The following is a 21,403-nucleotide window of genomic DNA, read 5'->3' on the forward strand; positions in this document are numbered from 1 at the left end:
TGTACTTGTGCTCAGCTAGCTCCAATGTGCAGGCTGCATCATCTTCATGCCTGGTATTGGATTCCTGTTGTACAGTACTCTAAGCTCCATCACAATAAGAGATTTGCAGGACAGGGAAAGCTGTTTACAGATGTTCTCAGTCTTCTTGAAAGATTGTAACATCCTCTGGTTCATGGGAATTCCTAGCCTCTATTGAGCAAAATGGAGCTGGGAAGGCAATGAGCACTTTGAATCTCTTTGGGAGCATGTAGAAGCAAGAGAAAACAATGGGAGAAGTGCAGAATCTCTCACTCAGTACATCCACACACCCAGTCAAGCATCATCTGCCCCACCTAGAAATCCTCAGCCACCTCACAATCCACAGAACTGGAATGGAAGCAGGTCATCCTTGACTCTGAAAAAGTGCCTAAGAACATATTGCCTTATGATACATTGGAACCAAAACTGCTTAATGGCCATGATTGGGGCCCTGAGAGGACCATGAAGGTTTGGAAGTCACGGTTGATCAGTCTAGAAAAGGGTGTTAAATAGAGGGAGGTGAATGTGGATGGAGGAGAGAAAAGAACTGCTGGAACTGAAGTCTAGAACACTGCAGGTGCTGAAGATCCAAATTTAGAGAGAAAGCTGCAAATGCTGAACAGGTCAGAGAGCATCTTTGGAGGGAGGAAAAACTCAACTAATGTTACTGGTCAAAACCGGCTGGTTTGGACACAGACTGGAAAGGTTGCTGATCTGAAATTGTTGAATTCACTATCGAGTCCCGAGGATTGTTGTGTGCCTAGATGCTAAATGAAATGCTATTCCTCACACCCGCCTTGTGCTTTGTTGAAACGGTACAAGAGGTCTGGCTGGATAGGAGAGTTAGTGGTAGAAATTAAATTTCTACCATATTCAGCAAGATGCATCTTCCTCTGCCCTCCCCTTTCAGCATTCTGAAGGGACCATTTCCTCTGAGATTCTCTGGTTCACTCCTCTGTCTCAACCAACTATGCTCCTTCTCATTGCACTTTCCCATTCAACTGCCCTTTTACCTCTTCCCTTCCCACTCTCCAGGGACCTAAACACTCCTTCCAGGTGAAGTAGCAGTTCATTGGTACTTTCTCTGTTTTAGTGCACTACAATCGGTGTTTGTGGTGTGGGCTCCTGTACATCAGAGAAACTAAACACAGATTAAGTGACTGCTTTGCAGAACACCATCTGTTCAGCCTGCAAGGGTGACCCTGAGCTTCTAAATATCTATCATTTTAATTCTTCATCCCACTCCTACTCTGATCTCTTTGTCTCATCAAAGCCCAACATATTTAAGGAACAGCACCTTGTCCATCACCCAGGTGCATTGCAGCTCTTGGAACTCAATACTGAATTCAATGTCCAATAATTGGCCTTTCCAGTTGTGTCGGAACTGCCCAGTTCTGATGTAAACCTATAAGTTAACTAGATTTTCTCTCTCCAAAGATGTTCCTGACCTGCTGAGTACTTCCAACATTCTTTAGACCTCCATCACTGTAGTGTTCTGCATCTCGTTTTCAGCACTTTTTCCTCACCTCTGTCCTCATTCATCTCTCTCTCTTTACATCTCCTCCAGACAAATGAGCCATGATGAAAAAGCCTTCATAAAGCTTTCTCAGAAAGCACTAACAGCATTTGTGTCATCTAGGGTTTAAAGTGGAATGGTGGTGCGGGGGGGGGGGGGGGGGGGGGGGGTTCCCTGAACAGAACTGAGGCAGTTGAGGTTGGGAGCAAATACTGTGGTCAATAAGAGCGAGTTTAGTAGACAGGACAGCCAGGAGCACAGCCAAGAGAGAGGAAAGACTGTTGGTTTAAACTGCATTGATTTCAACAAAAGAGGCTTAACAGGTGAGGCAAATGATCTCAGGGGACTGGGATAGCCATAACAGAAACATGGCTGAGAGAAGGGCAGGACTGGCAGATCAATATTCCAGGGTACAGATGCTTCAGGTGTGATAGAGGTAAAGATAAGAGAGGAGGGAGGTTGCCTTTTTGATGAGGGAGGACATAACAGCAATGCTTTGAGAAGATTTTTTTGGGGGATCATCCAGAGAGGCTATATGCATAGAACTTAGAAACAAGAAGGTGATGATCACTTTGATGAGACTGTATTACAGGCTCCCCAGTTGTCAGCAGGAACTAGAGGAGCAAATGTGAAGGGAGATCGCAGATAGCTGTAAGAATAATAGGATAGTATTAGTGGCAGATTTTAAGTTCCCTAATATTGACTGGGTGGAAAGAACTTATACAGGGTGGAATTTGCTAACTGTGTCCAAGAAAGCTTGGACACAATAAAGGGCACTGCTAGAGAGGGCACAATACCTGACCTGCTCTGAGGGAACGAGGTAGGGCAAGTGACTGAAAAGTCAGCGGGGGATCACTTTGTGACTAGCGACCATATTTCTATTAGTTTTAAAATAGTTATGGAGAAAGACAGGAGTGGTCCACAAGTTAAGGTCTTAAACTGGGCCAGGGCCAGTTTTGGAGCCAGTAGGTGGGAACTTGCAGAGTTCAATTGGATGAGACTGTGTTTGCAGGTAAAGGGACGTCACGGAACTGGGAGGCTTTTAATAGTGCGACGGACACCGTGTTCCTGCAAGGCTGGCAAGTTTAGGGAACCTTGGTTTATGAGAGATATTGAGGCTCTTGTCAGGGAAAAGATGGAGGTTTAGGCAGTCCTTAGGCAATTATAAGAAGTGTAGGAGTACACGTAAGAGGGAAATCAGGAGGGCAAAATGTACAAGATTCCACAGGTATATTAAAAGGGCTTTCTATGTGTGGAGCCACAGGAGATGGGTGAGATTTTTAATGAATATTTCTCATCAAGTTTTACTGTGGAGAAGATCATGGAAGCTAAGGAATTGTAGCAAATGAGTGGTGATGTCTTGGACCATCTATGAACTACAAAAGGTGAGGTATTAAAGCAGATTAAGGTGGATAAATCCCCATGGCCTGACCAAGTGCATCCTTGGACCTTTGGGAAGCTAGGGAAGAAATTGCATAGGACCTTGCAGAGATATTTGTCTCATCTTTAGTCACGGCTGAGGTTCTGGAAGATTGGAGGGTGGCTGATGTTCTACTGTTATTTAAGAAGGGCAGCAAAGACAAGCCAGGGAACTACGGGCCAATAAGTGGTGGGCAAGTAGAGGGGATTCTGAGGGACGGTATCTACCAGCATTTGGATAGCCAAGGGCTGATTAGGGCTAGTCAGTATGGCTTTGCTTGTGGGAAATCATGTCTCACAAATCTGATAGAGTTTTTTGGAGGTAACCGAGAGGATTAATGAGGGCAGGGCGGTGAATGTTGTCTCTATGGACTTTTGCAAGGCCTTTGATAAGGTCCCACATGGAAGGCTAGTCTGGAAGGTGAGATTGAGTGGGATCCACGGAGATCTAGCTAAGTGGATATGTAATTGGCTTGATGGTAAGAAGCAAAGTGGGATGGTGGAAGGTTGTTATTCAGAGTGGAGGTCTGTCACTAGTGGTGTGCCTGAGGAATTGGTGCTGGGCCCATTGTTGTTCCTCATTTATGTAAACAATTTTCACGGGAATGTACAAGGCGTGGTTAGCAAATTTGCAAATGACACTAAAATAGGAGGTATCACAGACAGTAAAGAAAGTTATCAGATCTTACAAATTACAAGCAGATCTTAATCAGCTGAGTAACTGGGCTGAGGAATGGCAAATGGCATTCAATTCAGATAAGTGCAAGGTGTTGCATTTTGGGAAGTCAAACTAGGGTAGGACTTTCACAGTGAATGGTCAGGCCCTGGGGAGCGTTGTGGAACAGTGGGACCTTGGAGTACAAGTACATAGTTCGCTGAAAGCAGTGTCAAAAGTAGACAGGGTGGTGAAGGCGTTTGGCACACTGGCCTTCATCAGACAGAGCATTAAGTATAGCAGCTGAAGCCTTATGTTGCAGTTGTAGAAGATGTTGGTGCAGCTGCAGCTGGAGTATGGTGCACGATTGTGGTTACCCTGTTATAGAAAAGATATTAAACTGGAGAGAGTGCAGAAAAGATTTACGAGGATGTTGCCGGGACTCGAGGGCCTGACTTAAAGGGAGAGGTTGGGCAGGCTAGGACTTCATTCCTTGGAGCGTAGGAAATTGAGGGGTGACCTTATAGAGGTGTATGCAATCATGAGGAGCATACATTGGGTGAACACACAAAGTCATTTTTTCAGGGAAGGGGAACTGTAAACTAGAGCGCAGAGGTTTAAGGTGAGAGATGAAAGATTCTTCACACGGAGGCGGTCCATCTATGGAATGAGCAGCCAGAGAAAGTGACTGAGGCAGGTACAATAACAACATTTAAAAGACACTTGGACAGGTACATGGATAGGAAAGGCTTAGCGGGATACGGGCCAAACGCGGGCAAATGGGTCTAGCTTAGATGGGCATCTTGGTTGGCATGTACAAGTTGGGCTGAAGGGCCTGTTTCCATGCTGTATCACTCTATGACTGTATTCTCTTGACCTCTATCCTATCACAGACATTCCCTTTGTTCTCTCCACCCTCACCTTTCTCTGCAACTTAAAGCATGCTCGCTTGTTTTCTCACTTTTCCCAGTTCTGATAAAAGATCATCAACTTGAAACATTAAATCTGTCTCTTGTTCCACTGTATCTAACAATGTGGTTAATGCAGAGACTGCTGAACACCAAATTGTTTACTCTGCAAGATAATGTCATGAGTGAGTTTTTGTCATTCTCACGAGTGCTGTTATATTAATTCTGTTTCTTGGTTCCCGAGGAAGTTCAGTAACTTCCACGATACAATTTCCCTTCAGATCAAATTCTGAAACTCTTAAGCATTGTTGAGGCCAGATGACTTGTGTCAGATTAAAGCTTTTATTCTTCATTTTGGCAGAACATTTTTGAGGCCATGTGTAAATATTCACTTTGAACGTTACTGGAAATTGTACAGTAAATTTAAGTGAAGAGCTTTTCACTTTACAGTGCATTAGTTACGTGAGACAAACTGAAGGGATAGAAAAGTTTTGAAAGTTTCTGAAGACGTATACCATCTGGTAAGTTTTTAACTTGCCCTTTTACCAGGTTAATTACAACAGTGGAGGATTTCTTATGAAGCTGCTTGTCTGATTTTGCATTTAGCTTGCCCCAAACCAGTGATCTGAAACTAAGACCAGTTGCCATCAGTGCAAAAGAAGACTTATTATATTTAGAAATTGTGATCTGGAATGAACTGGTGGGGGTGGGGGGATGTGGTGTTGGTGGGGGAAGGACCAGGTTTAACAGGAACTTTAAAAAGAAATTTGGATAATTAGTTTGAAGGGAAGTTTCTTTTCTATTTATTTGCAGAATGTGGGTATCATAACATAAGCACATAAACAGAAGCAAGTAGGCCATTCAACCTCTCCTGACTGCTCTGCATTCTGCAAGATCAGGGCTGATCTTTTAGCTTGCACCACTTCCCTACACTACTCCCCCAGTTCTCTTTGACCAGTATTTACTTGTATACCTACCTTGTACTAAGTAGGTTACCAAGCCATTTCAGAGGGTAGTTAGGAATTGACTGTTGTTATGGATCTGGAGTCACAATGGGTCAGTCTAGGTAACAATGGCAGATTTGCTATGCTGTAGAATATTAGTAAGGTAGGTTTTCTTTATATATAACAATCATGTAGTTTCACTGCCACTATTATTAAAATCTACTTTTAATTTCAGATTTATTTAATTAACTGAATCTAAAATCCCAACTGCATGGTGAGCACAACGGCGTATAAGAACTTTGGCTGCTGCTGAACATGTTTATATAATGATACAACACACTGAGCTTGATTTCTCTTGTCCAACTCGGTTTTGCACTAACTCTGCACTAAATTTGTATTTTGTATATTCTGCTTTTTGCACTATTTGTACTTGCACTATTTTTGTTTTGATTTTTTTTGTCTTGTGTTTATTGTATGTCTTCTATGTATGTCCTCTTTTGTGAGAGTCTGGGGGAAACGACATTTCGTTCCGCCATGTGTTTTTATAGCATGGATGGATGACAATAAAGTAACTTGAACTTGAGATTTGTTCTCAAAAACTTTCTGTAACGTCAGGTGGAAGGAGGCTAATTGAATAGGATTTGAGTGTGCTGGAACAGTGCTTGACTAAATGTTCTCCTTCTGTGCTATACTGTATCATTCTGTGATTCTTTGAACATTCTCCTTGCGAATGGTTCCTGTCCAGTCCCTTACTAACTGACTTGGCTTTATCAGTTGACCAGATGGGTTAGCTCTGGAGAATGGGATATGCTTACTCTTGTCTTCTTAATACTGGCTTCTGGAATTATTGTGGAACAAAAAGAGGGATATGGGGTTACCCTGTGGTCACCATAGGCACCAGAAATATGGGATGGAACATATGGTCTAATCAAACCAATAGAAGCTCAACATAAACAAAACAATACCAAGAAAATCAAATGGAACCTTTGCATTCTGATTCATGGGGAAGTACTCAAAGTGGTCAGTGGGGTTACTGCGAGAGCTTGATACATTTGCACTCTGGACACTTGAACTGTAAAATATCCTACGTAGAATGAACCTAGATCTTGTCCTTGTGTTAATTATCCAGAATATATCTTGAGTCCTAGAGGGAAGTACCACTGGTACGCACCTATTGTTGGTGTTGAATAGTTTGACAGTTCTATAAATAGTAGATAACTTCATGGATCAGTGTGCGGGTAATTCAGTTTGCTCATGACATTGAAAATGGTTAATGTAGCAATGGCTGTAGGGACTGATGATATCTACATCACTGGTGTTCAAGGCCTATGAACCAGAGTTAGTGCTCCCTAAATAAGCTGTTCCAATTTGGCTGTGGCTTTGACATCTAACCCACACTATGAAAACTGCTCAAATATGTCCTAACCATAGACGTTGGTGTAAATTTAACTGGCCCATTATCCCAGCCATCAATAAGTTGCTGGAAGGTGTCATCAATAAGGGAATAAAGCACTAACACCTTGCTAATTATCTTCCAGAAGTAGTTGGGTCTAGATGATGTCATGTCCACTTTTTGGGACAGTAAGGCAGCTTTCACCAAGTATGGGATCAGGAGCCCGAAGTACAACAGGTCTATAAGGGTTAAAGGGAAATTATGAGGCAAATAAAGACAATTATGTTGTTGGTCATTCATTGCATCCTTGAAGTATAGCTACAGGCATGCCTGTAGGAGGTTTCCTGGATAATAACCAGACTTAGACTGAGCATTTGGCACAGGAGGAAGAAAGAATGGATACATATGTTGCCCGTTCCAAGTTTTACCCATTCCTAATCCCTTGAAGCTGCTAGTGTTGCTTTGCACCATTACAGACATTCTTGTGAAGGTGTTCCTACAAAGCTCTAAGGTAGGATTTAGTGACAATGAATGAATGATGATGCATTTCCAAGTATAGGACTGGGAGTGCAACCAACAGAGAATGCTTCTCCTGCTCTTGACTTCCTTTGTCAAACTCAAAAAAAACACTACAAACACCGGAAATAGAACATAGAACAGTACAGCACAGGAGCAGGCCCTTTAGCACACCATGTCTGTGCCAACCATGATGCCAGTGTAACTAATCCCATCTGCCTGCACATGATCCATATCTCTCTTTTCCCTGGCTGTTCACACATCTGTCTAATGCCTCTTAAACACTGCTATTATATCACCTCTCCAGCAGCACGTTCCAGCACCTGTCACTCTCTGTGTAAAATAAAAACTTGCCTCACAAATCTCCTTTAAACTTCCTCCCTCACCTTAAACCTATGCTCTCTAGTATTTGACATTTCCAATACTTTTGGTTTCCTCTGGAAAAATTCAGTCAAATCGGTCACACAGGACCTCTCCTAGCAAAGCAATGTTGATTACCTTTGATTAATTCCTGCCTTTGCAAATGTACATTGATCATGACCCCCATAATTTTTCCCAGTAACTTCCCTACCGATGACATCAGACTCATAGACTTGTAATTACCTGGTTTGTCCTTGCTGTATTTCTTGAATAAAAGCACCACATTCACTGTACTCTGGCTCCTCACGTGGCGAATGAAGATTTAAAAATCTCTCTCAAGGCCTAGCTATTTCCTCCCTTGCCTCCCACAACATCCCAGGAAGCATCTCATCATGCCTGGGGACTTATCCATCTTTAAGCCTACTAATGATAACATATTCTACATTTCACCATTCCTTCCCTTCATCTGCAATGTCCTTCTCCTTAACAAATACAGATAAGAAATACTCATTTGAGACTTCATTTATGTCTTCTGGCTCCATGCACAGATTGTTCATTTGGTCTATAATGGGCCCAACTCTTTCCCTGGTTATCCTCTTGCCCTTAATCTATTATAAAATACTTTGGGATTTTCCTTAACCTTGCCTACCAGTGATTTTTTGTGTTCCTTCATTGTCCTCCCAATTTCTTATTTCAGTACCCAGCTACACTTTCTATACTATTGAAGGGCCTCCCTGGTTTTTAGTTCTCTACCTGCCACATGCTTACTTTTTCCTTTGACAGGTTCTTGACAACCTTGCCTTTGTTATCCTTGGACCTCTTGTCCTTGCCCTTCACCCTTATGGGGACATACTAGCCCTGAGCTCTCATTATTTCACTACTGAATGACTCCCACTTGTTAGATGTAACACCTACCTGCAAGTAGCTGCTGCCAGTCTACTTTTGCCAGTACCTGTCATTATGATACTAAAATTGGCCTCCCCCAATTCAGAATCTTAATTTCTAGACCACCCTTACCCCTGTCGTGGGCTGAAAAGCTTGAGCATGTAGATATTAGGAAAGAGGAGGTGCTGAAACTTTTGGAAAGCATCAAGTTGGATAAGTCGCCGGGACCGGATGAGATTTACCCCAGGCTGCTGTGGGAGGCGAGGGAAGAGATTGTGGAGCCTCTGACGATGATCTTTGCGTCATTGATGGAGATGGGAGAGGTACTGGAAGATTGGAGGGTTGCGGATGTTGTTCCCTTATTCAAGAAGGGGAGTAGGGATAGCCCAGGGAATTATAGACCAGTGAGTCTTACCTCAGTGGTTGGTAAACTAATGGAGAAGATCCTGAGAGGCAGGATTTAGGAACATTTGGAGAGGTATAATATGATTAGGAATAGTCAGCATAGCTTTGTCAAGGGCAGGTCCTGCCCTACGAGCCTGATTGAATTTTTTGAGGATGTGACTAAACACATCGATGAAGGGAGAGCAGTAGATGTAGTGTATATGGATTTCAGCAAGGCATTTGATAAGGTACCCCATGCAAGGCTTATTGAGAAAGTAGGGAGGCATGGGATCCAAGGGGACATTGCATTGTGGATCCAGAACTGGCTGGCCCACAGAAGGCAAAGAGTGGTTGTTGAAGGGTCGTATTCTGTATGGAGGTCAGTGACCAGTGGTGTACCTCAGGGATCTGTACTGGGACCCTTGCTCTTTATGATTGTTATAAACGACCTGGATGAGGAAGTGGAGGGGTGGGTTAGTAAGTTTTGCGGATGACACAAAGGTTGGGGGTGTTGTGGATAGTTTGGAGGGCTGTCAGAGGTTACAGAGGGACATAGATAGGATGCAAAGTTGGGCTGAGAAGTGGCAGATGCAGTTCAACCCAGATAAGTGTGAAGTGGTTCATTTTGGTAGGTCAAATATGATGGCAGAATATAGTATTAATGGTAGGACTCTTGGCAGTGTGGAGGATCAGAGGGATCTTGGGGTCCGAGTCCATACGACGCTCAAAGCGGCTGTGCATGTTGACTCTGTGGTTAAGAAGGCATATGGTGTATTGTCCTTCATCAATCAGGGAATTGAATTTAGGAGCCGAGAGGTATTGTTACAACTATATAGGTCCCTGGTCAGACCCCACTTGGAGTACTGTGCTCAGTTCTGGTCACCTCACTACAGGAAGGATGTGGAAGCCATAGAAAGGGTGCAGAGGAGATTTACAAGGATGCTGCCTGGAATGTGGAGCATGCCTTATGAAAGCAGGTTGAGGGAACTCAGCCTTTTCTCCTTGGAGTGACAGAGGATGCAGGGGTCCTGATGGAGGTGTATAAGATGATGAGAGGTATTGATAGGGTAGATAGTCAGAGGCTTTTCCCCAGGGCTGAAATGGTTGCCACAAGAGGACATAGGTTTAAGGTGCTGGGGAGTAGGTATAGAGGAGATGTCAGGGATAAGAGAGTGATGAGTGCATGGAATGGGCTGCCGGCAACGGTGGTGGAGGCAGATACGATAGGGTCTTTTAAGCTGAGAAAAATAGAGAGCTGTGGGTAAGCCTAGTAATTTCTAGGGTAGGGACATGTTCGGCACAGCTTTGTGGGCTGAAGGGCCTGAATTGTGCTGTAGTTTTTCTATATTTCTGTGTCTCTGTAATTACTTTGAAATTACAGAATTAGGGTCACTCTATCCAAATTGTCTTCTACTGAATTCCCTAAGATTAGGTCCAGTACTGCCCCTTCTCTGGTACAATCATCTACGCAGTGGCTTAAAAAGCTCTCCTGGATCTGAAATAAAAACCGTAAATGCTGGATAAACTCAGCAGGTCAGGCAGCATCTGTGGAAAGAGAAACAGAGTGAATGTTTCAGGTCAAAGACCCTTTATTAGAACTGAGATCGTATTCTTTCCACAGATACTGCCTGACCTGCTGAGTTTTTCCAGCATTTTATGTTTTTATCATGGAAGCATCAGTGAAAGTCACCACTTATGAACTTGTAATACAAGAAAGTTACAAATAAAGGGAATGAGCATGGTTGGGCATAGAGTACTGGCCTGAGGATCTCCACCATTATGAAATACAAACAAAAAATGTAGTAAACACTCAGCAATTTAGGCAGGGTCTGTGCTGATGAAAGGCCTTCAGCCTGAAATGTTAACCCTGTTGCTTCCCTCAGATGCTGCCCGACCTGCTGAGTGTTTCCAGTATTTTCTGTTTGTATTTCAGATTTCCAGCATCTGCAGTTTTTCAGTTTTCATTTCCTGCAGTTATGTCCTGGCAATGGGACGACTGACCTCTAATAACCGCAGCGATCTTCCTTTGTGCGGGTTATGACTACAGTCTTTGTTTTTCCTTGATGTTCATTGATGTCAATTTTACCAAGGATTCTTGATGCTGTACTTAGTAGTCTCATCAGTGGAATTCAGTTCATTGGTCTATTCTTGGACCAGGTCTCTGAGTTCTGGAGCCGGGTGGTGCTGGCAAAGTCCAAACTGAATACAAGTAAGCAGGTTTCCAGTGAATTAGAGTTGCATGATTGCTCATTTGAGAGCACCTTCCATTCCATGAGAGTTGCCTAGAATTTTCTGGTTTGGATTTGTAATTTTTCTCTGAACAGGGTGTATCTGGGTGATTTTCTACATTGTCATGTAGATGCCAGTGTTGTAGTGTGGGAATGGCTTGGTTTTCAGTAGTCCTTGTTCTAGAGAGCAAAGCTTCAGTACAACAGCCAGGATATTGTCTGATTCTACATAGCATTTGTTGTATCCAATGCATTCAGCCATTTCTTAATATCATGAGTGAATTAGATTAGCTGAAGGCTGACTTCTCTGATGATAATCTCAGCAGGGAACCAAGGTGGATCATCCACTTCTGGCTGAACATGGTTGTAAATGCTTCAGCCTTCTTGCACTCCCATGCTGGTTCCTGTTATCATTGAGGGTGTGGATGTCCTTAGAATTGCCTCTAGCCATTAGAATTGTCGGCTGCCATTCATGGCTAGAAATGGCAGGACTGCAGAGTTTTGATCTCATCCTTAGGTTGCAGAATTGCTTAGCTGTCACAGGAGCTGCATCTGCAGCAGGCTGATAGAATAACATCAAGTTAGTATCTCTTGTGTTGGTTTGACCACCACCTACTGCAAAACCTACTAGCTATCTCCTTGAGAACCTGCCCAGCTCATGCACTGACATTGCCACCACACCAGTGCTTGGTTAATGGCATTAAGTACAATATGTGTCATAGCTACTTGGTGTACATTGTACCTGGAAAGGGATAGGAGCAAGTCAGTAGTGTACTTGAGGAGAGAGAGGTTCTGTGCTTGGGGAAGGATGAGTGAATGGGGCGAGTATAATTATTGTTGAAGGATTAATGTCCAATTTCAGGCCTGTCTAATGACACAAGTGACTGACAGGTTTTGAAAATGCAACAAAACATTTAAGTAATAATTACCTGTAATGTGCCCAGTGGAGATGCTTGTGTATTTTTTTTAAGTTGTTTGTTAAACTGCTTCCTTTGGTCAGCTTGCACTTTTCTCCTGCCTCTGCACATAATTCACATAAAGACACATGAAAACTGGTGAGAATTCCTGCTGTATTTAAATCTTTAAAGAAAATCTAAACTTAAGATCGTCTTTTGAGTGACCAACTTGTCATCCAGAGTCCATAATCCAAACTGACATCAGATTATTTTAAAAACGTATGTGGTCAGTATAGCGTTTGGAAAGCTTTGCAGACTTTGCTGTTGGAAATGGGCACTGTTTTGATTGTGACATTTGACATCTCTGATCTTATCAGTATCTTGCTGTTTTCCATCTGTTCATTTGATATTGTAACTTTGCTGATCAATGGTGCTGTAACATAGCAGTGAGGATAAAGGTCTTGACCTTTACAAGTGATATATTACCATAGCTTCCTGCTGTTCAAAGAGTCACCATGTTCCATGTAACACCAACAACCTGCAAGGAGCCTTTCATTGGGAAATGTCCCTAAGTACCTTTACAGAAATATGACGGCTGTAGTTGCATTGCATTTGCTGTCAGCTTCCATCCTGCTCCCATTTTTGCATCATCCATTTCAGTCATGCAGCAAAGAAACAGGCCATTCAGCCCACCATGACCATAACAATGATCAAGAACTTATTTATACCAAACTTATCTATACCAATCCCCTTTACCAACATTTGGCGATTAGCCTTCTATGCCTTAGCTTTCAAGTGCAGGTCTAGATGCTGCTTAAGTGTTGTGCGAGTACCTGCCTCTACCATCCCTGCAGGTAGTGTTTCCAGATTCCAACAAACTGGGTGATAGAATTCCTCCTCAGATCCCATATGGACCTCTTACCCCATGCTGAAACCCTATGCCCCCTGGTTTTGGACAAGATTCATACGATGGGGAAAAGTTTCATACCATCATAAATCACATCCCTCATAATTTTGTATACCTCCTGTCAAGTCACCCCTCAGTCTCCTTTGCTTCAAGGAAAACAAACCCAGCCTATCCAGTTTCTCCTCATAATTGAAACACTCCATATCAGGCAACATCTTACTGAATCTCCTCTGCACCCCCTCAGTGCAATCATCTGCTTCCAGTAGTGTAGGAATAGAAGTGTACACAATACTCCAAATGTGACCTAAGCAATGTTTTATAAAGTTGTACCATAGCCTCCCTGCTCTTATGTTCTGTGCTCTGGTAATGAAGGCAAGTATTCTGTATGACTTATTCACCACCTTATCTATCTGTAATGCCTCTTTCAGGGATCTGTGGACTTGTACCTCAAGATTCCTCTGTTCCTCAATAATCCTTAGGGCCCTTCCCATTCACTGTCTGTACCCTACCCTTATTATTTATCTCAAAGTGCTTCACCTTACACCAAAATTTCATATGCCATTTTTCTGCCTGCCATACCAACTGATCAATATCATCCTGTAGCCCACGACTATCCTCCTCAGTATCAACAAAACCACCAATTTTCATGTCATCTGTAAACTTACTAATCACATCTCCAATATACCTAGCAAAATCATTATCGTATATAACTAGCAGTAAGGGTACCTCGCCAGTCCCTGTGCTACACCACTAGTCACAGGTTTCTTATCACAAAACAACCCTCCACCATCACCTCCTGCCTCCGATTACCAAGCCAATTTTGGATCCAAATTGTTAACTTGAATCACATGGCTCTATACCTGTTTTTCTTTGTTCTTTATCCAAATCTTTTGTCGCTTAACATCCAGGGTTCCTTGGACATGCTGTTCTTACCATTCACCCTTCCAGCCACTCATTTGTTCTGAGGTCTTTCTATTTTACTTCTAAATGACTCCCACCTGTTGGATGTTGACTTTCATGCATGTAGCTGCTCCCCAGTCTACTTTTTCCAGGTTCTGTCTTATGACATTGAAATTGGTCTTCCCTTGTCCCCTCCCCATTCCTTTCTCCATTTCTCCAGGGAAAAGCTAGCAACTAATTGTCAGTAACTTTAATTCTCAATCCCACTCCACTCTGACCTCTTTCTTTGGTCTATAACATTGTTCCAATAAACCCCAACATAATTTTGAAGAACAGCATCCCATCTTCCCTGTTGGTATGCTTACACCCCTCGGGATTCAACGTTGAGTTGAACAATTTCAGAGAACCTGCATTTCCAGTTTGTATGAAATCTGCCCAAGGATAGGGATTGTTTGGGATGCTTGCTGGGTTGGATTCCATCAGTGGGGAGGAAGCTGAAGTTTACAGAGCATGCAAGGTGTAGCACTGGCCAAGAAAACATTGGATTAGTTAAGTGCGAAAGTAAAGGAAATATAGTTGTGTGTTTGAGAAGCAAGTGATCTGAGAAAAGGGTGAGTGAATGATGTTGACGGTGAGCAAGCTTTTGTTTATTTGTGAGTGTTACTGGAAGGGCTGATATAGAATCATAGAAAGTACAGCACAATACAGGCCCTTCGGCCCACAATGTTGTGCCGACCTTTTAACCTCACCTAAGACTATCTAACCCCGTCCTTCCACATATCCCTCTGTTTTAAATTTCTCCATATGCTTATCTAGCAATCTCTTGAATTTGACCAATGTACCTGCCTCCACCACTGCCCCAGGCAGCGCATTCCATGCACCAACCACTCCTGGGTGAAAAACCTCCCTCTGATATCTCCCTTGAACTTCCCACCCATTACTTTAAAGCCATGCCCTCTTTTATTGCCACCCCTAATTGCCCTTAAGGAGGCAATGGTGATGTGCCACCTTGAGCTGCTGCAGTCCTGTGGTAACAGCCTTGTTAGGTAGGGAATTTTATAATTTAGGTCCAGTAATGACGAGTGACCAACAATAAATATTTCCAAGTTGAGATAGTATGTGACTTGAGAGGAACCAGCAGTTTTTCATGTCCCTGCTGCCCTTGACCCTTTTGGGGTGGGGGGCGCGTGGTGAAGTGATGGGTTTGCGAGGTGCTGTTGGAATTGCATTCCCAAGTGACTGCAATGCATTTCATATGTGATGCACATCGCAGCCATGGTGCACTGGGGGAGGGGGTGAATGTGGACAGGCACTAATCAAGTGGGCTATGTTGTCCTGGATCCTGTTGAGCTTCTCAATCACTAGTGGCAAGTGGAGAGTATTCCATCATGCTTCTGACTTGTAGATGGTGGAAAAGCTGTGGGAAGTCAGGACATCAGTCACTTGTTGCAGAATACCCAGCTTCTGACCTGCTCTTGTAGCCACAGTATTTAAGTTACAAATCACAAGCGTGGTGAGATCTTAACATGCAAGAATGTTGTTGTGTTGTCAGATCTGCGATTTCTCAGGGTCATTGCTGCGATTTTGATTAATTTTAAGATTAAGATGTCTGTAAAATACATGCTACAGATCCTCTCTGACACGTTCCCATTTGCTCTGCAGTCACTAGGTATGCAGGTCTGGACATGGAGCAGCATCTTAATTATGTGGCTGCTTTTCAATAGGCAAGTACTGCCAGCACAGCCCCAGAAGACAGCAGCCAAGCTCAAACAAATTAATTTTCTAACATTGAATTTTTGAGTTTTTTCCTTTTTCTGCCAACTTTCTAACCATTTTCCCCACCTCACTTTCCACAGATCCCTTAGGATTCTGAACAGTATAGGTGTGCTATGCATGTGCTAATGGCAATAAGCTTCTACAGCATATGCATCCTTGTGCTCTTCCAGTGATAACATCATGCAGTTAACAGAGTGAGATTATTTACTTTTAAAAACTCACATTCTGTGAGATCTACTTAGGTGGAGAAAGAAATTGGTAAAATGGTTTATTATTGTCACGTGTACCGAGGTACAGTGAAAGACTTGTCTTTCATGCTGTCCATACTGATCAATTCATTACAACAGTGCATTGAGGTAGTACAAGGTAAAACAATAACAGAATGCAGAATAAAATACAGAAAAAGCGCAGTGCAGGTAGACAGTAAGGTGCAAGGTCACAATGAGGCAGATTATGAGGTTAAGAGTCCATCTTATCGTACTAGGGAACCATTCAGTAGTCTTATAACAGCGGGATAGAAGCTGCCCTTGAGTCCAGTGGTACGTGCTTTATCTTCTGCCTGACAGGAGGGGGGAGAAGAGAGAATGGGGTGGGTCGGACCTTTGATTATGCTGGCTGCTTTACCAAGGCAGCGAAAAGTATAGACAGAGTCCATGGAGGGGAGGCTGGTTTCCATGGTGTGCTGAGCTACGTCCACATCTCCCTGCAGTTTCTTGTGGTCTTGGGCAGAGCAGTTGCCATACCAAGCCGTGATGCATCTAGATAGGATGCTTTGTATGGTGCATCAATAAAAATTGGTGAGGGTCAATGGGGACATGCCAAAAACATTTAGCCTTGTGAGGAAGTAGAGCCGCTAGTGAGCTTTGGCCTTGGTGTCATTGTTGTTGGACCAGGACAGGCTGTTGGTGATGTTCACTTCTAGGAACTTGAAACTTGATGTAAACAGGAACGTGTGTACCACCCCCCTTCTTGAAGTCAATGACCAGCTCTTTTGCTTTGCTGATATTGAGGGAAAGGTTGTTGTCATGACACCATGTCCCTAGACTCTCTATCTCTTTCCTGTACTCTGACTCAACATTATTCGAGATATGGCCCACTATGGTATATCATATGCAGACTTGTAGATGGAGTTAGAGCAGAATCTGGCCACGCAGTCATGAGTAATATAGGGAGTAGAGTAGGGGGCTGAGTACGCAGCCTTGTGGGGCACCAGTGTTGAGAGTAATCATGGTGGAGGTGTTGCTGCCTATCCTTATTGATTGCGGTCTGTTGGTCAGGAAGTCAAGGATCCAGTTGCAGAGGGAGGTGTTGAGTTCCAGGTTTAGGAGTTTAGAGATGAGTTGGCTTGGAATTATAGTATTGAAGGCGGAGCTGTAGTCAATAAACAATAGCCTTAACATAGGTGCCTTTACTGTCCAGATGCTCCAGAGATGAGTGTAGGGCCAGGTAGATGGCATCTGCCATAGACCTGTTCTGGTGATAGGTGAACTGCAGTGGGTTGAGGTTGTCTGGGAGGCTGGAGTTAATGCGTGCCGTGACCAGTAGAGGTGGAATTGAGGAATATCTCCTACAACCACAACTTGCATTTAAACAACTTCTTAACCTTATGAAATGATAGAAAGTACTTCACGGCAACATCATCAAACTAAACATTGACATAGCCAGGGGTGGTAATTGTATTGGATTACTGCTGGGTGTCACACCAGCACTGAAGTGTTGCTGCATCATTCTTTCCCTCTTTCAGGGCTCAGCACTTATGATGTTGGTGATGAGTAACCCAGGTGTATAGTCAAGACCTATGGTGCAGCACCATGGTTAAAAGGAGTAGAAGGTGGTGGCGATGGGTTGATGCCAAGCTTGGGTTTGTGAGGTATAGACCAGTAGAGGAAGTGAAGCCTAAAGGAGGGGAGGTCCTGGGGAGAACCAAGCTGAGTCTTTGATTACAACATAATGAGGTTGTATAGAATAGAAAAAGTATGGAGGAAGCAGACTCTGAGTTTAATAGGAATTACAGAACAAAGCTGATAAATAATATGGAAAATAACAGGCTTGCAAATGGGTTTCTCCTAAATACAGGTGCTAATGTGCAAAGGCACTCAGAAGTTAACCTAAAGTAAGCAAAGCTGGTTCAGTCCACGAGGAAAAGCAGCTGAGTAACTATTTGGTTGAAGACATTCATTATTGTGGTGCCCTTCATCACCTCACTGCTGTTGGTGTGTAGTAGTGTTTGTAGTTTATGGAAAAGAATGACTGCCAGATCCCAATGAGGAGTACAGTATTGTCGGTGAGGGAGACGGGTCCCGTGGAGAGGTGGGGGAAGAGGAAGACAGACTTCCAATTGGGGTGAATAATGGAAGGGGGGAAACAGACAGACATGACCCCTGGCAAGTGGGCAGAGGGGGGACCACCCAGCAAGTGATTTGGAGGGGGGGGGCGGTAACAGCAAATACACCCCCCACCCTACCCTCATAAGCAATGTTGGGAGGAGGAGTTGTAGACCCAAACCCCCGTGGAGAGTGAGGTAATGGAAGGCGAGACTACATGAGTGAAGGGGGTGGGTGGGGGTGTAGTTGCCTGCCCCCTGTAAGAGTAGAGAGCGTAGATCCGGCAAGGGTTGATCTCTCTAGGAGGGGAGAGAAGAGTATTGACGGGAGAATGAGGAATAAAAACTAATCACAAAGACAACAATGTTCTGATTTGTTTGGCTGTTTTCGATAATTCCCTACCGACTGGATTAGTTCTGAGGTCTTTTCGTGCCCAGACCTGACTATCGAAACTACGATCTTGCTCTGTCTGTGGTTTGGATGGCAATGTTTTGATTTGTAGAAGTTATTCATTCTTGAATATTGAGAAACAGTGTGAGGAGAGCGAGATGTCTGAGGTAGTGTAGGAGCTTGCAGTCAGCACAGGTCAGGGCTCTGAAATAATTGCCCTCTCTCCCCATCATCAAACCAATGTCTGGTGCAGTAATTGCCCACCTCTGATTAACAGGCTAACTGCTTCACACTACAGCCCCTCTTTGCCAGTGCTTGTCATCAGTACATATTGACTGTAATACACTGAATTCATTACTGAATTAACTGGTTGTACAAATGCTCCAGTAACAGAGCATCTGAATTCCAACGGGCTGCTTTGCAGGCTCTATAAATGAAGTCTGTGATTAAGAAAAGCTTTAATTTTGTACAGTTCATTTCATTGACCAGAGACAGGCACACATAACAGACCTAGGAGTTTTTAGTTACAGCTGGGCAGCAGAATGACACAGTACAGGTGACTCCTGTGTTACGGGAGGGGGTTTGATTCCTAGAAGACAGTCTGTTTTGCAATTTTCTGTAATGCGAAGCCATGCCATCTGTGCATGCGTCAAGAAATACAAGTTGAAAAACAATTGTTTCTATACTTTTTTTCACAAATTTCATTAAGAGTGAATTTTTATCCCAGATTTTTTGGTAGTGATTTGTGAACACTGTGAGGACAAATTTCCATTACCCAATCCCGGTAACGTGGGGTTGCCTGTGGTTGGCACCTGCTGTCCCACAGTTGCCGCAACCCAGATTCAGTCCTGATCTCTGGTGCTGTCCACATGGAGTTTACATGTTCTCTCTGTGACCGCGTGGGTTTCCTGCATGTACTGTGGTTCCCTCCCACTTCTGATAGATGAGCTGATTGGTTAATTAGCCACAGTAAATTGCCCCAGTGTAAGTAAATGGCAGAAGGAATCAAAAGGGGAGTTGATGGGCATGAGAAAAAAATAAGTTGCAGGGCTACGAGGAAAGTAAAGAGGGGCAATGGATGATGGGGTTGCTGTGCTGGGAGCATCAGGGACCTGATCGGTTGAGTGGCCTCTTTCTGTTGTGTAATGTTATTTTTTTGTTTCCAAGCTGAGCTCATCCTTGATTTGATTTTAGGTTGTTGCCTGGTTTATCACTGCGGTTGTCAGCAGAATCTGTTGCCCCAGGAATCTGGTAGGGGCTGAGGAAGGAATGTGGGGTGGGATGGGGTGGGTAGCAGTTTTCTTTCTTTGAAGGATTTTGTGAATGTGCTTGTTTTTGAGAAACCTCCTGAAGTCCTCTCAGTGAATTCGTTCTGTTCCTCCCACAGATCACCAACTAACTGTTCCACAAGTCGTACTTGGCCTGGGAACCTAGGCCTCTGTTTTGCTAGAATCACACTACCCAAGTATGTACTTTTTGATGCCCATTTTATGTCCCAGGCATTTCTAAGTTGACAAATGCTTTCAAAATGAAGTGATCATTGCTTCATTAAATGTTAACAATCTGGGCACACCCAGATCTTTAGCAGCCCAATTCTGTCAGTGCTATTTTGCCTATAGTCCGGGGGCTGTGAGTTCCTGATACAAAGGTTCTACCCATTTGTAGTGCAGCTACTATTGGGGACTGGTGAACTGAAATGAGCTGAGATCTCCTGCATTGTTATGAGTTGGCTAGGTAATTGATCCTGCCTCCTCGCCCATGGATCAACTTTGGCTAATCCTGCTGATCCTATAAGCAGTCTCAGGACAGACTGCAAACCGAGTTTAGGAATTCCAGCATCATCCTCTGTGTTTTGTCCTGCCCCTCCCAGTTTGGTCCAGCTCAGTACCCTACAATATATATTTATCATGATTAACAATTAGTCATGATAAATACAATCCCTTAAAATCACAAAAACTTGACTAGAGAAGGTAATGATGATATTAGGTGAAAGGAAAAAGTTTCCATTGTTGCCAAACAGCAGTGAGCCTGAGAATTGGGAAAGTGTCACAGTTCAGAAGAGGACTAAGACACTGATTAGGAAAGGGAAAGAGTACAAGAGGAATCAAACAAAATCATAGGAGACTTAAAACTTCAATAGATATATAAAAAGGGAAAAACAGAGCAAAAGTTAAAGTGGGTCTCTTACAAAATAAACTGGGGAATAGAATATGGCAGAGAAATGAAACAAGTACTTTTTGTCAGTCTTCACAGCTTAAGGCACAGAATACTCCTCCAAGAAATAGTGGAAAACAAGAGGTCCAGTGTGAATGAGGAGCTGAAATAGCATTTGTAAAACAAAAAAAGGTTTGGTGAAATTAATGGGACTAAAAGCTAATAAATCCCTTGGACCTGATGACCTGCACGCCAAGGTTTAGAAAAAAATGGCTCTGGAAATGGTGGATGTACTGGTTGTCATCTTCCAAAATTTATGGAACTTTTGGAACACTTCCCACAGACTGGAAAGTAGCTGATGTAACCCCACTGTTTAAGAAAGGAGTAAACTGGGAACCATAGTTAGGTTGACATCAGTAATTGGGACAATTCTGGAATCTATTATGAAGGAAGTGGTAACTGACAGTTTGAAAATAGAAATAGATTTGAGAAGAAACAACTTGGATTTATGAAAGGAAGTTCAAGTTGGACAAATGTTGGCTCTTGAGGTTGAAGCTATCAGAATAAATCAGGGGGAACCAATGGGTGTACTTGGACTTTCAGAAGACCTACGATGAGGTGCCAAATGAGTTTATTACACAAAACTAGAGCGCATGGGAGAGGAGTAATATACTGTCCTGGGTTGAGGATTGGTTAATGGACAGAAAATTGGGATAAATAGGTCGTGTCTTCAAAGCTGTAACTAATGGAACACTACAGTGTTTATTTTGTCATGTAAGTTATGTATAATTTATGTTAATTTAAGTTTATATTACCATGTGTGTAATGTA

The 21,403-nt window shown here is 43.2% G+C and overlaps 1 protein-coding gene across 6 annotated transcripts in view; it reads left to right on the plus strand.

The window, feature by feature from the left end:
• Positions 1-21,403, plus strand: part of cebpg (CCAAT enhancer binding protein gamma) — a 57,219-nt gene that overhangs the window by 20,234 nt on the left and 15,582 nt on the right. For 3 of the 6 annotated variants that reach the window (XR_007957338.1, XM_052028123.1, XM_052028124.1), the window contains exon 2: positions 19,807-19,884. The exons of the other annotated variants lie outside the window; for them this stretch is intronic. The gene's annotated coding sequence lies outside the window, so the exon portion shown is untranslated. The remainder of the gene's footprint in view (positions 1-19,806; positions 19,885-21,403) is intronic. 6 annotated transcript variants of the gene reach the window in all.

This window comes from Pristis pectinata, chromosome 13 (genome assembly GCF_009764475.1).
Source record: "Pristis pectinata isolate sPriPec2 chromosome 13, sPriPec2.1.pri, whole genome shotgun sequence".
NCBI lineage: Eukaryota > Metazoa > Chordata > Chondrichthyes > Rhinopristiformes > Pristidae > Pristis > Pristis pectinata.